Genomic DNA, 19,174 nt, shown 5'->3' with positions numbered 1-19,174 from the left:
GAGCCAGCCGGGCATATTTTGTTTTTAGGGTTCCATACGCAAAGGGTAAAAAGGGACCCTATTACTAAGACTCCATTGTCCGTCTGTCTGTCTGCCTGTCTGTCACCAGGCTCTATCTCATGAACCGTTGAAATTTTCACTGATAATGTATATCTGTTGCTGCTATAACAACAAATACTAAAATATACGGAACCTTCGGTGGGCGAGTCCGACTTGCACTTGTCCGGTTTTTACTAAGAACAGAATAGTTCAAACTATACTAGAAACGAGCTCGTTTGTATACAAAAGTTTCGTGAATAACGGGTACAATATCGCAGACGATATCTGTTCCGACCATACTGGCTGTTCAAAAAGCCAGAAGCTACAAAGAGTTGTACAAAGATAAGACCCTTTTATATTAACTTATAGCCAGACTACACTGATTGTGGAAGGTCGTATGTCAGTACGAATTTATATGGATGGAGAACCTTTGGATTTTGTTCAGATTGTGTAGACCGCAGTTTTATATCGAATCGAGTGTCGACTAGGGTTTCTGCTCGAGAATTCCCGAGGCGAGAAATCTCGAGAAATTTGTCCTAAGTCGAGACGGGAAAAAAATATTCAATGCCTCGAGAACTCGAGAAATAAATCTCTTGTGATAAATAAAAAGAAAACACGCGTATAACACATGATATTGATGTGTCTATAAAGTATTTCTTTAGGTAGTTAAATAAATATGAACAATGTTTTTTTTTTATAATTTCAGGTAGGAACCAACTTAAAACATTTATTACCAACCAAATAAAAAACTACCTTGATCCGTCCCCTATCGTTCTAGCTTTAACCGATTTTCATGTTTTGAAACTTTTGAACTGCTTATCAATTGATGACATTCATGTAGTGTCTTTTATTGAAAAACGCTTTAAAAAAAATTGTAACGAATTATAGGACCATGTAATAAGTGTAATAACAAATATTACAAAACTAAATTACCTACTATTGATAAATCAAATCATCCCGATATATTCCTATTAGCAATATATTACAATTTTAGCAGCTTTGTTACGACGTTATTGTTAGGTTGGGTAAGTAATTAATATTACGTAGTAAAACTTCTGTAAGTTTTGTCACATCGAGTTAAATTTATTGACTTGAATATTGCTGCCTAATAAAATACCATATTGTGGTTTGTTTACATTTTGTTGAATACCTAAAGAAATACACTATAGCATAACATGATACATCGCCGGTGCGCACGCCTGCACCTATAGTTTTTTTTTGTTGTTGTATTTTTGACGATTAAGTACTTTATTTTGTACCATATGTTTGATTATTGATCTCACCTACGATTCCTACGAGTCTGATTTGTAAAAAAGAAAAAAAAACATGGTGTTTTTTGGAACTTTCAAAATTTCTCGAGATACTCGAGAAACTCGAGAAATCTTGGTCGAGAATTCCCGTGCCTCGAGAAATTAAAAAGGTCGAGAAACCAGAAACCCTAGTGTCGACATCGACAAAGAGAACGGCTAAAAGATAATGGACATTATCGGAGTAAATGGATTGGAGTACAAAACATTATTTTAGAAGTATATGTATGTCTACCACACACCGAACTCACTATCTATGTATCCCTTTATCGCATGTTGTTCCATATATGGCCGCTATAAATTCTAATCTATTGACAGCTATTCAAGATTTTTAAACCAATAGTCATATATTTTATACAGTAAAAGAGAGTCAGACCAATAAAAGTCTGCAGTGGATTTGATAGCCCACGCAGTCGATGTATTATACGTCAAACTTCTATGAAACTATGTCGTATAAATAACACTGGCACTGCGAGGGCTTTCAAAATCGCTGCAGACTTTCATGGCTTAACTCAATGTAATTCTGTCTATGTAAACACGCCCTTATTACAAAAATGCGAATTATCGCTCGGTAGCCGCCATATTACATGTCAGTGTTGACGTACGAGTGTCAGAGACAGATCGAGGTCCTTTCACGTCAACGAATGCTTCCAAAGGTATGCAGGCACGAAATTGTAGGTAAATTTACTTATTGATGCAATAAAATGTATAATATTATGTTTTGTTACTTTTAATACGGAACCAACCACGATATCGCGAAAAAAATGTTGGCTTTTCCATAGAAATCATTTGATCAGCCAAAATGAATGAAAACGCCAATATTTTTTGTGATTTCGGTGCTGGTCCCATAACAAAAGTAGCTCAGTTTAGCGAATATAATCGAATCCTTTATAAAAGCTCCATTTATTATACAGCGTGTCTCCCACGCTGTATATGTAATAAATGCGGTACCGACCTACAACATATGTGCCGTATTTGCCCAGTCGGCCACAGAAATATGATACAATGACCATCCCTGCGCTCCGCTGCACGCGGACACTGAGTGTCGAACAATAAAAGCTCCAGACCGAGCGAAGCATTGTACAGAGGAAAATATCGGCATTTGAGTGTGAAAGATACAGAAACGAGTAGTAAAATCTAATATTAAGCTGTTGTTTCAAAGAAACTATTTAAGATTCCAGCGAGGTAAATCTCTATACCCCTACCTCTAAAAACTACAGCTTTACGAGCAGTAACGAAGTCCAACAAAGTATCAACTCCAGTCACCCTCAACTGCAAAACTGCGCTGAACGTAGTGACAACATCACGTTCATAAATGTTCCGTCGGAGCAGCAATTCAGGTCTTACATTTTTCATTTACGGACGTATACCTGGTGGGAGACGTGTTATTGTCTTGTTACCAAGCGCATAAACTATTGAGGCAAACCAGTTTTGAAATAAAGTAAATTTCACCGCTTCTGACGAGACTCGCGGTGGAGAGCTTGAGGCATACATATTATTAAGTCGAATAAACGCTTGACATAATTCGATGCAATTTTAGAGAATCTTCATCAAGGAGCACCGACTGCACGGCCTCTACTGATCGAGCGCGCAACGTCGAGCTAAAGGTCGAGTCGCAAGACTGTGACGTCACCGTTGCGAGGAAGGAGCTACCCTCTTTATTGCCGTTAAAATAATTTTAATATGTTCGAGTCTCACGGGAGAGCTCTTGACTCTGGGATACTATAAATAAAAAGGAATTTATAAAAGAAGGCACGAAGGCAAAGGCTGGAGTTGCTATCGACTTAGGGCCGGCACAGACGGACTCGGCCCGACTGCAACTTGTATGGGAACTGCACGCCGACGTTTCAGTTGGCGTGCAGTTCCCATACAAATTGCAGTCGGGTTGCAGTCCGTCTGTATCGACCCTTAACTATACAATAGCTGCAGTGACATCGTGACGACGTTCATAAACGTCTCGCCGGTACACTGCAATACAGGTCCTTTACATTTTTCATTTACGAAGGCATCACCTGGTGAAACTATTCCGAACGGTTACCGAGCGCAGACAAGCTAAATAGACACTCTTTAGGTTTTTAAGTAAAACTATGAAATTGGTTAGTAACTTAGATCATTAGGTACTAAACTTTATTTAAGCACTCAATTCACAGAATAAATAATAGTACTATGTACAGAAGACTCACTCTCTAACAAAACGCGTCTGTTGCGATCAGCACAGATATGGCCGCTAGGTGGCGACAGCGCCACGCGCGGCTGATGGCTTTCCCCAAAATTGGGGTGGAACGGATGTACTTTTAGCTACCTGTAGCAAAGCGACGAAATCGCGGAGTGAGCCACGCCTGCCGTAGTGTCCGTCCGGTAGCGGTGCAGCTTTTAGGATTTAACTATTCTCTTTCAGAAGCAATGCACGTGCATTCGTTTGCTGGCGTTTGTCGATATATAATTGTCATCTTAGCTAGGCCTGGTCAGACGAAGGTGTACCTATGTTAGGTAAGCACTCGTAACTGCATGAAGACCGAAGTGGCCGAAGGGAATAAATCTTACAGAGGTAATACTGTGTGGTTGACGCGGTATAAACTATCTAGACTCTAGGTCCTAGAGGCCGACGGACTGGAAATAGGTCACAGGGGCAGTTTTACTAGGATGCATCAATACTAGAGATTCAGAAAGTTAGAGCCATTTGAGATTTTATCGATATCGATTCTAATTTAAAAGTTACGGGTTTGAAATGGTTTTGATACTACGATAATGGTAGAGGTATTGTCAATTGCCTCGGCCCGGACCCGGGCCGTTCTAGGGCGTCATTCTTTACACATACCGACAACGGGTACATTGATAAATGATGTGAACCTTAACATAGGTAAATATCCTGATCTAAACTAAAATAAAAAATTAAAGCAAAAAATTAATAAAATAAATAAATAAAGCAAAAGCAATAAGTAAATGAATTATGAATTATTATGAATATGTATACTAAGAAAAAGTGATCAAGGCCTCCAGTGCCCCAGGCGCTATAATAATTTAATTTGATCTAATACTTCTAATAGGATAAGCAAATATCCTCTACATCTTTCATATCACCGTCAAAACGATAACTATGTTAACTACTTCCCGATGTTTTCCCCCACTTTTCCCCCACTTTTCCCCCTAGTTCACGATAGACTAACTCGATTACGTAGCTCGCCGCGAAGTATCGGGGGGCCCTTTTTGGCGCGTCGCGTCGGGCCTCGAGGGCCCGAGTGTGAGACCCTTCAATTATAAAGTTGAGGCCACGATACTGGAAGCAGGGATTCAAAGTTTCATCTTATTTTGACATCACTCGCCAGTACATCTTTCTGAACTATAGAGGTATTCATTTTTCACCTCAGCAGCTCGAACAAGGGTACTTTGCTTCTTAAAAACAGTGAGCAAAATGCGATTTTGCTCACTGAGTCATTTTGTCTCACGCAGTGAGCAAAATCGCATTTTGCTCACTTAGTGAGACAGTATGAGTGAGCAAAATCGCATTTTGCTCACTGAGTGAGACAAAATGTCATTCAAGTGACTTTTATAGTCAAATGTCATTTCAACATGCGGGGTCTAATACAAGTTCGATATACTTGGGTTCTATTATCTCTGTCCCTCTAGGTATGTTCTCACTGCTTAGGGTGAAAAATTTTGTGTACTACACGAGATCAAAGTTATTTACTTCTCGTGCGCTTTTGAATCCCTTACTACGCTCAAGATTCTAAATTAGATTCACGAGCGTAGCGAGTGAATCTATTATAGAATCTTTCGCTTGCACGGGACTCAAAATAAGCACTCGAAGAAATATCAAACTTTGATCTCTTGTTGTACAAATAACTATTCATATACTGCAGGCAAACTATCAATACAATTTTGCAGGGATCTGTTTTATATCACATGTACTTACGAGTTTATCACGTTCTGTACTGTGTGTTAATAAATAAATAAACACCTACTTTCACTTAAAACATGTCAATAATATTTTTATGGGCTTTCACATCATGAAGATCACATTTTCATCACATTTTGTAACAGTACCTACAGAGCACAAACGTTTAGTACCTATCAGATTAAGTAGTTTACACGTATGCCTTGTGAGATTACAGCAAAGTGCATGTAATCTGGAACTTACCGCTTAAGCTGTGAGCTTCGGGTAACAAACTCGGGCCAACTCCGGCGTATGCAGGAGTCAAATAGAATATCTTAGATAAGAACGTAACCTTTATGAAGTATAAGATTTATCAAATTCTTACCTGTGTTCACCATCTAGAGGCCTGGTTAAGTGACAAATTGTTTATAGAAAACGCTTAACGAAACTTAAATAGGGTAAAACCTGGACAAATGCCATACTTTTTGAAAAGGCTCATGCAAGAGTGATAGAGTAGAAATTAATAATATACATGTAATTATGTAACCTTACTGCCACTCTACATATTTAGAAAGTCAATGTTCAACGTAATGTCGTGTCGTGTCGTCTGCCAAAGAGCGAATATACTCATAAATTCATGGCATGTAATTTCTGTTTTGTATTCGAGTTAGCATACGAACGAACCCATTCACCCGGCATAATGCAGTGATTACCTTTGTCAGTAGCTCGCTGACAATTCTGACAATTATAGTCGATTGTTGCATTGTCAGATGGCTGGTTAGGATTCCATGTTCGGACTATTGTCCTATTTGTTATCGTATCAATACATTAACTGTAAGGTGTGTGCAATTATAATAAAGAATAATGTATTTTTTTCTCCAGACTTCATTCACGGCGCGATTCGGGAAATGAAATAGAGATGCACTATCTTATAGTAAAGATATGTGACGTTCCACGGCAAAAGGTACCATTGCCCCGACTAAATATTGGAGCGGCGTTAATAATAAGCGTAAGCGCCAGCCGCCATAAGGTACCTTTTTGAGTGGAACGTCACATATCTTTACTATTTCATATCTAGTGAATGTCTAACGGCGCGATATCTTAAAGTTCGAATCGCGCCGTCAGTCAATTAAATGTTATCATTATCTATTAAATGTCATTAATGTAGCAGTTGCAATAGGTACGTCTCGCCATAAGTAATAGATACTCCTTTTTAACCGACTTCAATTTCATAGAAGGAGGAGGTTCTGTATTCGGTTGTTGCTATTTTTTTTACATTAGTTGTCCCGGTTGTCCGCATGAACAGAATCCCTCGTGGAAATTTCATTCGATAGCGTGACGTGACGCACGCGTTTGCGTTAAGTCTAATTTTGGATGGGATTTTGGACAGCGCGCCAAGCGGGACGTTTTTTTTTTTTTTTTATTGAAAATAACATGGAAATATAAAATATGCGTACCACAATACAAAAATTCGCCAAACTGCGGAGCAGTTTGTTGGCGATGAGCTCGCTCTTTTTATAAGTACATCAAAAGCAAGTACATAATTTTGCACTGTCTTACCGTCCTAGCGTAGCCCTTTCTTACTATGTACCTATAGGTATATTACAAGTGAACATAGGATGACTTTGCTGGTGGCGCGGGCGCGGGACAGGAGTACAGCGGTGCTTAAAAACTACCTTAACGCTAATAAATATGTTTTTAACAACTTTTAAAAATACAGGTGGCTAGAGCCACTGTGACTATGTTGGTTTATCTTTAGTACACTCTGATACTAGCATACATTATAAGTACTTAGGTTCTTACTACTATTGTTTTATGGAGTTATCGAATTTTTCTAACAATATTTCTTTAAATTTTTCTTTTAAGGTACCTATTTTCAATTTAGGGTTACCTAGTAATATTGGATTCTCATTGTACATTTTGGGGATTAAGTATTCTTGGGTTCTCCGTCCATAATAGTTTTTTGCTGGAGGTTGATACAATTTTACTATTTTAGAAGATCGAGTTACATGTTTATATTTCTTTTGTACTTTAAAATCATCTGTGTAATACGTATTAATAACATTTAGGTACGTAACTTTACAATGCACTGGAAGAATTTTACAAATTGAGAACAATGAGTCATACTGATGTTTATACCTATTCCTAGTGTTTCGTCCAACTAAATATTTAACTAATCTAATTTGAAGTTGTTTTATTTGATACAAATATGTTTTGAAGGTACGTCCATAGCAACTGAGTCCATAACTTAACAATGAGTCAGCGAGAGCATGATAAACAATGTGCAGGGTGCGTTTGTTAACTATTCTACTTAAATGATAAAATTGACCCAATACAGATCGTAATCTATTGCATACCTGATTAATGTGCAATTTCCAGTTAAAGTGTTTATCTATTAATAATCCTAAGTATCTGAAGCTGTCAACTAATTCTATTTTACTACATGTGCAATTATTTTTATTCCCGTGAAGGCATTCATAGGTATGTCCTGTAATACTAATATCTGTTGGAACTAATTTTTTTGCTTTTTTATTATACGGTGAAAAGATTCTCATACATTTAGTTTTGGTGGTATTCAATATTATTCCATTATCATGCGCCCACTTGGTAATGTTCTCAAAATCGTCCTGCACTTTGGCTACCATATCCACTATATCCTTGCCGGCGAGCAGCAGGCACATGTCGTCCGCGTACATGCAATGGTTGCAATTTTGGAAATTCACAATCCAATACAAAATGAGACTTCACGCAAACGCGTACGTCACTTCACACTATCGAATGAAATTAGCACTAGGGGTATGTACTGAGAATAACATTAGGTACCTACTTACTTAGGTACTGTTGCAGTTGCTCCACAAAAGTTAACTGCAGTGTGGATGCACCTTTACAATCTCGCTTCGGCTCCATTATGACGTCAGAGGGCCTACTGCGATAAACGAACATCGAAATTTCATTATCTGACTCTCTATCGCTCTTGCATATTCGTGTGGTAGAGAGGCAAATGACGACATTTCAATTTTCGTTTTTCGCGGTAGACCCTCAGGTCGATGGCAGCAAACTGCTTCGTTCGCAACCTGGGACCCATAAACCTGCTTCACTGAGTACCTATGCACTCTACTTTCTCCGTGTAGTAAAAAAACAAGGTTTTTGTACCGTGAACATAAAAAATATAGAATATAAATAAAAATTCGATGTCCCAAATTTCAGCACAAAAATTGGGACTTCCCAATGAATATGAGACAAGTGATACAACTTATTTAAACGCCTAATAATAATATGGAAAAGTATTTATCCGAAAGCGACTGTAGAATTTCAAAGAAAAATAGATAACAAATCACTAAAATTACTAAGAGCGCAGAATACCGAATAGTTTCGTTCTGGACCATTGAAAAATCGCCGTGAAACAACCAAAATCAATCGACCTCTCGCATCCGGCGGCGGCGGCGGCGGCAATCACAGCGATCAGACCTATAGTTGTCGCTGCCGCGGTCGCCAGTTGCGTAATGTCGTAGCCGAGCCGTTCATGCGAGATTTCACATGCGAGTTCATGTTACATTGCGTTATTTTATGTTACATCCAATTCAGGCGACCGATCTAACACCGCAAGGTACTAAAATTTACATGCGAGTTCTCGCACCGTTCAAATGAGCCTTTAGGTATACTAGTGTTTAAATAACCACCATCGCCTGCTTATTGACAATTAGTGAACCTTATTACGAAGACTTAAGGTTCAACTATGAGCAGTTAAGACCTACTGCTAGTATGTTAAACGAAACGCGAAGAGACCAGGTTATTCTGGACGGGTGTTGTTTGGGATGGACCGCGCGTTGCAAATAGTGGCCGTGCTTTCCGGTTTTAGAAAACGTTTCTCTTTTTGATGTTTGCCTGCTACACAGATCACTTATCATTAGACGGATTAAAACAGTTTATAGCACAAAGTTTGTGCTATAAACTGTTATAACTCTCACGTTGCGTGGTGGCACCAATGACAGTTCCTTCTGAAAGTGAAAGCCTCTTGTGGTTTGGCTTAATTTAAAAAAATAATTGAATAAATAAATATATTTATTTTATGGAGCGCTGGTGGCCTAGCGGTAAGAGCGTGCGACTTGCAATCCGGAGGTCGCGGGTTCAAACCCCGGCTCGTACCAATGAGTTTTTCGGAACTTATGTACGAAATATCATTTGATATTTACCAGTCACTTTTCGGTGAAGGAAAACATCGTGAGGAAACCTGCATACATCTGCGAAGAAGTTCAAAGGTCTATGTGAAGTCCCCAATCCGCATTGGGCTAGCGTGGGGACTATAGCCCAAAGCCCTCTCGCGCTCGAGAGGAGGCCTGTGCCCAGCAGTGGGACGTATATAGGCTGAATTATTATTATTATAAATATATTTATACCTTAATTTCAATTTTCAACACACAATTTTACATTTTTAACAAATTAATATGCTAAACTTTTAATTTAACTAAGTCTACAAACATATCACGTGACAACTAGGTAGGTACTACATTAGTTCTAAGTTACCATACTGTTATGTTCCTTCCACTACTTTACTGTGTTTGCGTTCTGGTAATAAACGTATTTTTTTTAGTTTATTTTTACACATAAAAATGAACTGTCATAGGAACCATCATTCTATGCGAGAGATATATAATAACATTAATAACGAGTACACAGAGATAAGCCGATATTGATAAAGAAAACTCTGCAACTAGTAGGCTCGCTTGTGGTAATATAAGATACCTACATGCCCCAAAGAAGTTTCTTTGTATGTTGAACTTTTAGTTTGTTGTATTGTTGGGAACCCAAAACTGCCGGGAGACATTGGCGGATGTGAACACGTCATCAAAAAAAGTCAGAAATAATTTGAATACAATATACATATTAACTTTAAGAGTTAAGAAAAAAAATTTCCACAATAGTTCAATTGAACGTAAATTACAAACTACTCTAAGAGTCTCCGGCGTAAATAGCCACGTACATTTTATATGCGAAGTCTATGGGAGGGGATCCATGACCTACCTTGTCGGCCACGAGCAGTGGAAATACAATTTCGCAGAAAAAATGCCTGGAAAACCTAAGTCAATAAATTGAACGAGTGGTTTTGACAGCTAGCTTCACTAACTCCTTTTAACTAAGCGGTCCTCTCTAACAATATATCTATCAGCTTTAGAAGCTGGAATTTTTTAAAGTGTTGTATTTTGGAGCCAAATAAAACTAAATTAATTAACTTCTAGCCGTCCATACGTCAAACCTTGCCAAGCAAAATGAAATTTTATTTTGTCAACACAAAGTTCAAATTAGAATGTAACAGGAGACCTTTTTATAGGTCTCTGGGGCTAGAGGTTAATTATGGTTTATGTAAAAGTGTAGAGTTAGGTTAATTAGTTCAATAAATAAGTAACATTCTAATATTTCTAATTATACATTTCATCAATTTCATCATCTAAAAGTAACCGTTATCTTCTCGCGAACCTTTCGTGTGAATCTTTGTAACCCTGTATTTTGTATGCAAATTCCAACGTAGTAGACGATGCAGATATAACGTCATTTATTACTCGGCAGCATATTTTTACCATAAATATGGAGCGGCAATCGCGACGCCCACTGAACTGAAAATGAGATCAAATCGAGATTGGAAAATGTACAATATTATCTTATTTTAACGTTGAATAATACGAGAGAGCTGCAAATGGAAAGTTATTGGTAATATTAACTTGTTTCATTACAATATTTATACAATATTTACAAGCGACTTTAAACAAGAATATAAGTAACTATAAATACACAATTTGAAGTTAAAGTATAATGCTCATATTTCATGAATACTCATACTCATAATCATATTCTTAATTGCATATCACATTGTATCTTAACCTATTACATAGAATTGTGTACAACATGACACCCTGTAGGGCACAGCAAACAGTTTATTCAAGAGGAGATCGAGTTTTTTGTACAAGATAATTCGATTAAGTATTTATATTAGTGATTATTATGTTTATTATATTATTTATTGTACAGGTGCTTTATTAATTGCAATTATTGGTCGTGAAAAAATCGTTTAAATTATAGTACATAAGCTTTTTCAATTAAGTGATCTTTTAGTTTTTTAAAGAAATACCATATACAGTCGCCATCAGATACAGCGGCCGAGGTGCTCAAAAATATCTGAACACGCACTCTAACACCTTTACAATAGAGGAATGCGTGGGTGCATAGTTGTCGTGCAATCATTAACGCTCCGTAGCAAACTACACGCAACTGTCACTGTCACACAGAGAGGGATGACTACGATACTCTATGGAGCGTTAACGATTGGCACGTTGGCTACACGCCGTGTTAAGTCAGTTAAGCGTAGTGTGACCTTATTATGTTACTGGCAAAGTTGCCGGTCAAACTTAATAAATAACTTCGCACAGTGCAACTATGTGACCGTCTACAAACTTATGAATGTTAAAGAGTCAAACTTGCATTTGCCACAAATTCAGCAACCATTTTGCCTCACTTTATATACCTAGAGGCGTATTCAGACATAGAAATACTATATTGATATGATATACCCATACATCTGATGCTTTTTAGTCAAAGAAAACATCGTCACCACCATGCTCAAACGCGATTCGTACAAATGAAATGATTTGGACGTCACACTAAGGGTAACATTCCATTTTTAACCGCAGCTGCATTACTGTCAATTTTACTATGGAAATTGACAATGACAGCGACGCGTTCAGTACCGGTAGTGCAGCTGCGGTTAGAAATGGAATGTTACCATTAAGTAAATTCTAAATTTTTACCTAGCGCTGTAATGTATTTTTTATCACACTTGCTGCGATGCGGTCTGTAAATTCTACATTTAGACCTGGAGGGCTTTAATGTACGTCCGAAATTAGGCAGAAGGTTCCTTTATGTTTTTCTTCACAAGTGTGATGAAAAACCCATCTCGCACGCACTTATAATTACTGTGAGAGGTCGACATCGGGATGAATAACAAGTCAATATCCTATTTTAAATTCCGAATTTGCCTCAAGGTTAAAAAGTTAGCAAGCTGCCAAAGTTTTGAATTAAATTAAGATCTATGTTCTGACCCTGTTAATAATTTATGACTGAAATTAAATCGTCTATTTGTGTTATAATTAGTTTTTAGAAAGCTTTGTCTGGTTTATTAATAAAGTTTTGAGTTTGGAACCGTTTCTATTAAACAATAGAAAGTTTACTACAAAGAATACCTATTATTATGTACCTATGTTCAAACTTTTTGAATAAACGTCTTTTATTATTATTATTTGTATGTCTTTTCCATATCTCGGGACCATGGGGTCCCGGACCTTTGGGAGGCGTACGTGGGGCCGAAGCCAACAGCGCAGAGGCCCTTTAAGACACTTTAATCTAAAAGCAAGGGATACACGTGGCGGATACCATCCCCGAACGCACAATGTGATACATCAAGAGATGGTCCCCGCCAGGTGCAAAGACTATTGCAGTGCAGCACTTTTGTGCTGCGATGGGAACTAAGGTCATGGGCTATAGATTTGAAAGTTGGATGGACTGGATAATGGGCTATGGGAGAGACTAGCGGACACCTGCCGTGACAATCAGTCTCAAAATTGTATTAGACAGGTGGTGACTCGCCAACTCATTGAGTGGGCCCCGCAATGGCCGCACGCACAGTGCGACAACAGGGCAACACTTTGGAGCGGCTGTGAGGTTGTCGAGAGGTGAGTCTGCGGTAGCCAGATCCCGGTAATCCGTTCAAGGGCCGCCGGCGTTATGACATTTTACACTTCCAACCTGGAGCATAGGTCCCGCTCTTGCGACTCCACTCTGGCCGACCAATCAAGGCAAGCACAGAGGCGAGGGCCAGATGACAGGGCCCTCTGGAATAGGGGTCCGCGGTGTCGCCACTCACCGTCAGCTCGCCACAAGCTGCCCCCGCGGGGTTATTATTATTATTATTAATATGTAAGAAAAGGGGAAAAAATTTATAACTCCAAATTAGAACCATATTCCAAGTATTTTTATTTTTTTTACAGTGGATAGTTGTACTTCTGCGGGTCTACCGCGAAAACCGAAATTCGCAAATTGCGGGGATCTTTCTCGTTTACTCTCATTAAGACGTAATTAGAGTGACAGAGAAAAACGCCCGCAATAGACGAACTTCGATGTTCGCGGTTATAGCCCTGATAGCGTTTATTAAGGCTCCGTCACACAGGCGCGTTTTGAGGGCGGCGCGTGAGCGGGGCCCGCCGCTTTTATTATTATAAAACGCTCACGCCCCGGCCGGAAAACGCGCCTGTGTGACGGAACCGTTAAGGTCTCGTGAGTACCTACAGGTCCTTCTCAGAACGCAGGGCGCTGAGTAAGTTAATCATTGTTATTTTTTAGTTAAGTACTTTTATCAAAAAAGTAGTATTCGATTAAAAATATAATTACTCATTTTTAGAAGCAATTTCCATGTAAAAGCTTTCCGCAAAAATTGTTGCAATTTTTTAATGCTGCGTTTTAGACCTATGTTCGTGTTTTGTAGGGGTAAAAACGCGACCCTGTTACTAAAACACCGCTGTCTGTCTGTCCGTCCGTCCGTCTGTCTGTCACCAGGCGCTCATGAACCGTGATAGCTAAGCAGTTAACATTTTTATTAGTATGTCAGTTGCCGTTATAACAACAAATATATGTATATTTTTTTAATATATATTTATTTGTAAGTGCAGGGGCTCCCATACAACAAACGTGATTTTTTTGCTGTTTTTTGCGTAATGGCGAGGAACCCTTCTTGCGCCAGTCTGATTCGCGCTTGGGTTTGTTCTATCAAATGAAAGTTGTTTAGGATTTGAAACATCCAATATCTCTCAAAACCAATTTTAGTTTTGAACAGATACATATTTACATGCCGATGATGCAATACAAACAAATACATACATATATTTACCTTCCGTCTAAAACAAATAATAATCCCGTAGCAATAATAACTATTTAATTGCAAACCGATGCAAACTACATAAATCAACCGTATGTTATTTAGTCTCAATGAAGCTGCGGCTTTAAACAAATGAATACAAAGGGGAGAGGGGGGAGAGGGGGTTATGGCGAACATCTTGCATAAAGAATCGTCTTATTAGCTTACCCCACGCCCCTCCGCTGCTATAAATAAGGAAGTTAGTTAAAGAAACAAACGAACGCATGAATAACAATAGGAGATGGGGTAGGCCGAGAGATGACGGCGTATTTTGTTCTTAGTCGTACCTATATCTGCCCGGCAGTTGATCGTAAAATCAAGCAGATCATGAAATTTATAGGCATATCGTTCCCTAAGTCTATTTCTGGACTTTTACTTTAATCCAGTGAATTATAGTTGAGTATTTAGTGTCGAATTTTAACATCATATTTAGACTACACTCGACAGTTCGACGGTCATATATACCTACCACAACAGACTAGGTATTCAAGACGAAAATGGAGGACCCGCGCGAAATCATCTTTTCATATTATACAAATGTAGACCTCATTTCCCTCTCTGGATATTAACATTATTAAATATTTTGACACAAGTTGTGTAGATGTATAGCTCGCGCAATTTGTTGTTAAGTACACCTTTTTGTTTGTTTTTACACCCAAGAAATGCCTAACATCAACGACTTTGGCCTCGCTCCAGCTCAGTCTAACTGCTCATAGCTCAGTATCGACGATCCCTCACCACGCCCTTTACAAAGCACAATAGCAGCAGATATTCAACTTGGTCTCTCGGCCTACGTGCTAGAAGTAAAAGCTGATTTAATTAATTGCTGCTAAGTCGAGGAGTACCGAGGCCATTTGCGAGGCGCTCGTGTTTTGACACTTCTAAGCGGCACTGACGTTTCTAGCCCCTATTTCACATCGGTGACAGGTGCGACAATTGTAAAAATCACTGTTGTTGACGTCACAGACATCCATGGGCTACGATTACGCTAAGTTTATGGCATCTTAGCTACGCGGCCTGTAAGGAATCTAAGGGACTACCGCGAACATCAAAGTTTGCAAATTGCGGGCATCTTTCTCTTTTGTTACTCCAATTAAGACGCAATTAAAGTGACCGAGAAGAGTTTTACACAATAAGCCTGTACTTATTATGTATGTATGCCTATTCTTAACCTGTTTTAAGAATACCAACCATATTATTACATTTTCATCCAATTTACATGTGGATGCAAAAGTTGCAACTGAATTGTACGCTTGGAGTTTGCTGAAATTTAACTTGCAAAATTTAACACCAAACGACCAACAAAACTAGACTAGAATACATATTAACTGCCGGTATATAAAGAGAAGTGAAATATTACTTGGGTAAAGTTACAGCAATACAATGTATTTATCTGTAAGTATAAGTAAACTAGCAACCCGCCCCGGCTTCGCGCGGGTTAACAAATTATAACATAAACCTTCCTCAAGAATCACTCTATTGATGGGTGAAAACGGCATGAAAATCCGTTCAGTAGGTACAAGCTTTGCTTAGTTTCGTGCTATATAGGTTGATATGTGTAAGATGTCCCTATTTCCCGCAATCCGCAATCCCTGTCACACAATGCTACATAACACTTTATAAAAGCCAGTGTTGGACTATTTGGACTAACATTACCGTGATGGCGTCGAAATCCCGATGCACCTTATAAATACCTACGAAAGAAGAAATACTTTTAAAAATATGCAGTGCATCAAAAACAAGCGACAAATACACCGGCTTTCCACCTCCAGAATAACTTCACAGTTACGAAACGTACCAAATATAAAACCGTTTCTACGATCTCCGTAGTAAACAGAATTGATGAAAATTACCCAGATATCGGAGCCACGGCAGTTAACTTGGAAATTAAACTCAAATAAGAGACGCATTAAGTCTACTTTACTGTGTACTGTCAAAGATCGCTGTTAGAAGACAATTGGTGACAACTTTATTTTGAAAGTCTTACGGGCTATTTTGGCTTGACTACATTATTCAAGGAAACAATCAGACCAATTCCAATTTTACTTATTCGACCTGTTTCCGATATGATACTGAATCAGTCAGTCAGTATGTCAGTTTCAAAAATGACGTTTGGTTGAAGAAATGTCACTTTTAACACTGACAGATCATATCGGAATCAGATCGAATAACTGAAACTCGAATTGGCCTGAATGTGTAGCAAAAGTGAGCAGTTTTCAGGACACAGCAATATTCTCGAATCCTTTTGTAAATTATTTATTTATCCGTTTTGGACGCGAGAGAGTGCACATATGTGTGTACATACATACTTTAAGCACGTTAGGTATATGTGCTTTGTAGGACATCTAAAAGCTTTCAGGTTAGGTACCCAAAAAAGCTGGGGTAGATGACAGATTAACATTATCCAAATTACACACACAAATTACTTACATTCTCTGGAGTTACTTGCGTACATAGGCTACGGAGACTGCTTCCCATCAGGCGGGCCGTGTGATTGTTTGCCAATTCTGTTATTTTTATTCCATTTTTAAACTGGTTTTAACTCTAAAACTAGGCGAATTCCAGAAAAGTTTATACGAAATTTTAGTCTTTAACTATGATCAGGAATATACCTACATGAACCAAAATTTTTAGCAAGGTACAGTACCTACAGCGAGTTTCAAAAGTGCATACCCACTTTATCACGTTCGCGGACGCGGATTGCATAGCATCCGTTTTTGCACTACTCCTGGTGACGCGCCTGCTATAGCATCCGTTATTCGTTTTAAATTTCTGCATTGAAATGCTTATCAATCCGCTTTGCCACAGTATAATATTATTCACCAACTTTTCCTCTACCAGTCACCAGATTCAAAGTTTGCATACTGCCATTTTACATAGTTTTATCGAAGTTAAAAATTATCCTGTGACGTCTCCAATTGGGCCCCCCTTTCTGTGACGCACATGTTATAGCATTCGTCTTTGTATGGCAGCTCCCTTAGTAGCCCGGCAGGTGCGTCTGGGAGTAGACACGTGCAATTTGGGTGAATTTCGTGCGCGATAGCCATTTTTATGGATTGTTTATAACATCATAATTAATGTTTTTCTTACAATTTCTTTAAGTTTTTCAATGTGTTTTAATAAACAAACATGTTTACTTGTGGTTTATTGTGCTACAATCAAATTTTGATAACGGTGAATGTGAAAAAGTGAGGCATGAATGTGTATACTGTATACCTATCATTCAAGTAATTACGTTACTAGTCATAGTTTTGATGATATAATTGTGAATTATAAGCCTGCTGGCGCTCGATGATCACCTCTTACAAGGTAAGAACGTTTATGACAAGTATTGTGGCATAATTCTTGTATATTTCACGCCTTATGTTTGGTGCAGATGCATCCGAAAAAGAATATAAAGTTGGGTGAATCATCGCTTGACAGGAAAAGTGGTGGACGCTTTACGTCCAGAACTTAAAGCGGCGGTGACTTACAGGGAACTCAAAAAGTGTAATGCGGTAGAGATTGACGATTTTGAAAGTGATGGTGGCGTAAATGCTGCGTATACCTTGGACAGCTGGAAGAAAAAACCTCTCACTTTTATGAGAGCTCAACCGGCTCCACTCGGCTCTCTGCAACATGCCATGAGTGGGCATTTAGATTCTTCAGACATATTATGCGGTCTCCAACGCATGATGTGTAGTATCACATAATTTTAGGTCCAATGAATGACGAACGTGCTTGGGATGGGGCATGTATGAGAAGGACATAATATTACAATGATATATAAGAAATGGGGGAACAAAACAGAAGTAGAAAAATGTTTGAAGAGGTCAGCAATGAGTCTTTAGAGCAAAAATCTCGCCTCTAGGAAGTCAGAAGTCTCAGCCATTAAGTCCATCAAGTACGATGAATGAATGCTATAACATGCGATGTCATATAAGATCACATCTTGACTACGTCATGTGACGGAGATGCTTATGCATCCGAATTGTATAGCATTTGTTGTCACATAGCGTATAAAAAATATACTTCATATTGACGCGGATTGCATAGCATCCGCCTTGCATAGCATTACGCGTCATATACAAACCTAAAAGATATATTTGTAGTGACAGATATGCTATAACAGTCTCAAAATTTCCATACAAAATTTAGGTGTCCAAATGGTGTGACTGAGCGTCCGCGAACGTGTTATGAATGAATTCCATTCATACGGTGGGTATGCCCTTTTGTAACTGTGTGTAAAGTCAGGAAAACTATTAACTGCAAGCTTACATATATTTGCTTGCACGGACGCTAAGCTAACAGTTTAGCCGTTTGCTCGTATTTACGGTCAAGGAATTTAATTTTAGTATGTAGGATTTCGTACCTTGTCACAGTGAAAATAGTTTGAGGGCCATTGAGGACCCTACTTTCATGTTGATTGTCACTGTGCTAAGGTAGGTAATAATGATACGAAAATAATAAAATCCTTTATTGTTTTTTATTTAGGTACTGTTTACAAGGTGGCCAAAATAAAGCTGCACACCCGTTGCCATGGAGGTTTTGGTATTATACTGTGCTCCGAAGTCGCGAAAAAAAAATTTGGCTGTTTCATACATTTTGGTCTGTCTTTTTTCTAAGGGAGGATAAATTTCGTTTTCGCTATTTCGGGGTTGGACCCATATACAAGTTGCTCAGTATAATCCCAAAACCTTCCTGGCAACGGGAATGACTTACTTCAGTAAGGTACGAGTAACTATCAAGTCTCCTGTTAAATTTCTGCGACAAAACATATAAATAAACAAACACTATATTACGTGTTTACAATGTTTACCTTGGCTCCGCTGCGTTCCTACGAGACACCGAACTAATTTCTGTCTCAGCATCTTACAGCGGAGCTCCGCGAAAAGCAAAGACAGTGTATTCTAAAAGAAATGTGTACATTGACTTTCTTAACACACTACACAAATGTACAGAAGGTTCAAAGGATGACTCACGCTAGACCGGGCCGGGACCAGGCCGGAGCATCCG

The sequence above is a fragment of the Cydia fagiglandana genome, chromosome 9 (genome assembly GCF_963556715.1).
Source record: "Cydia fagiglandana chromosome 9, ilCydFagi1.1, whole genome shotgun sequence".
NCBI lineage: Eukaryota > Metazoa > Arthropoda > Insecta > Lepidoptera > Tortricidae > Cydia > Cydia fagiglandana.
This window is presented reverse-complemented; position numbering follows the sequence as displayed.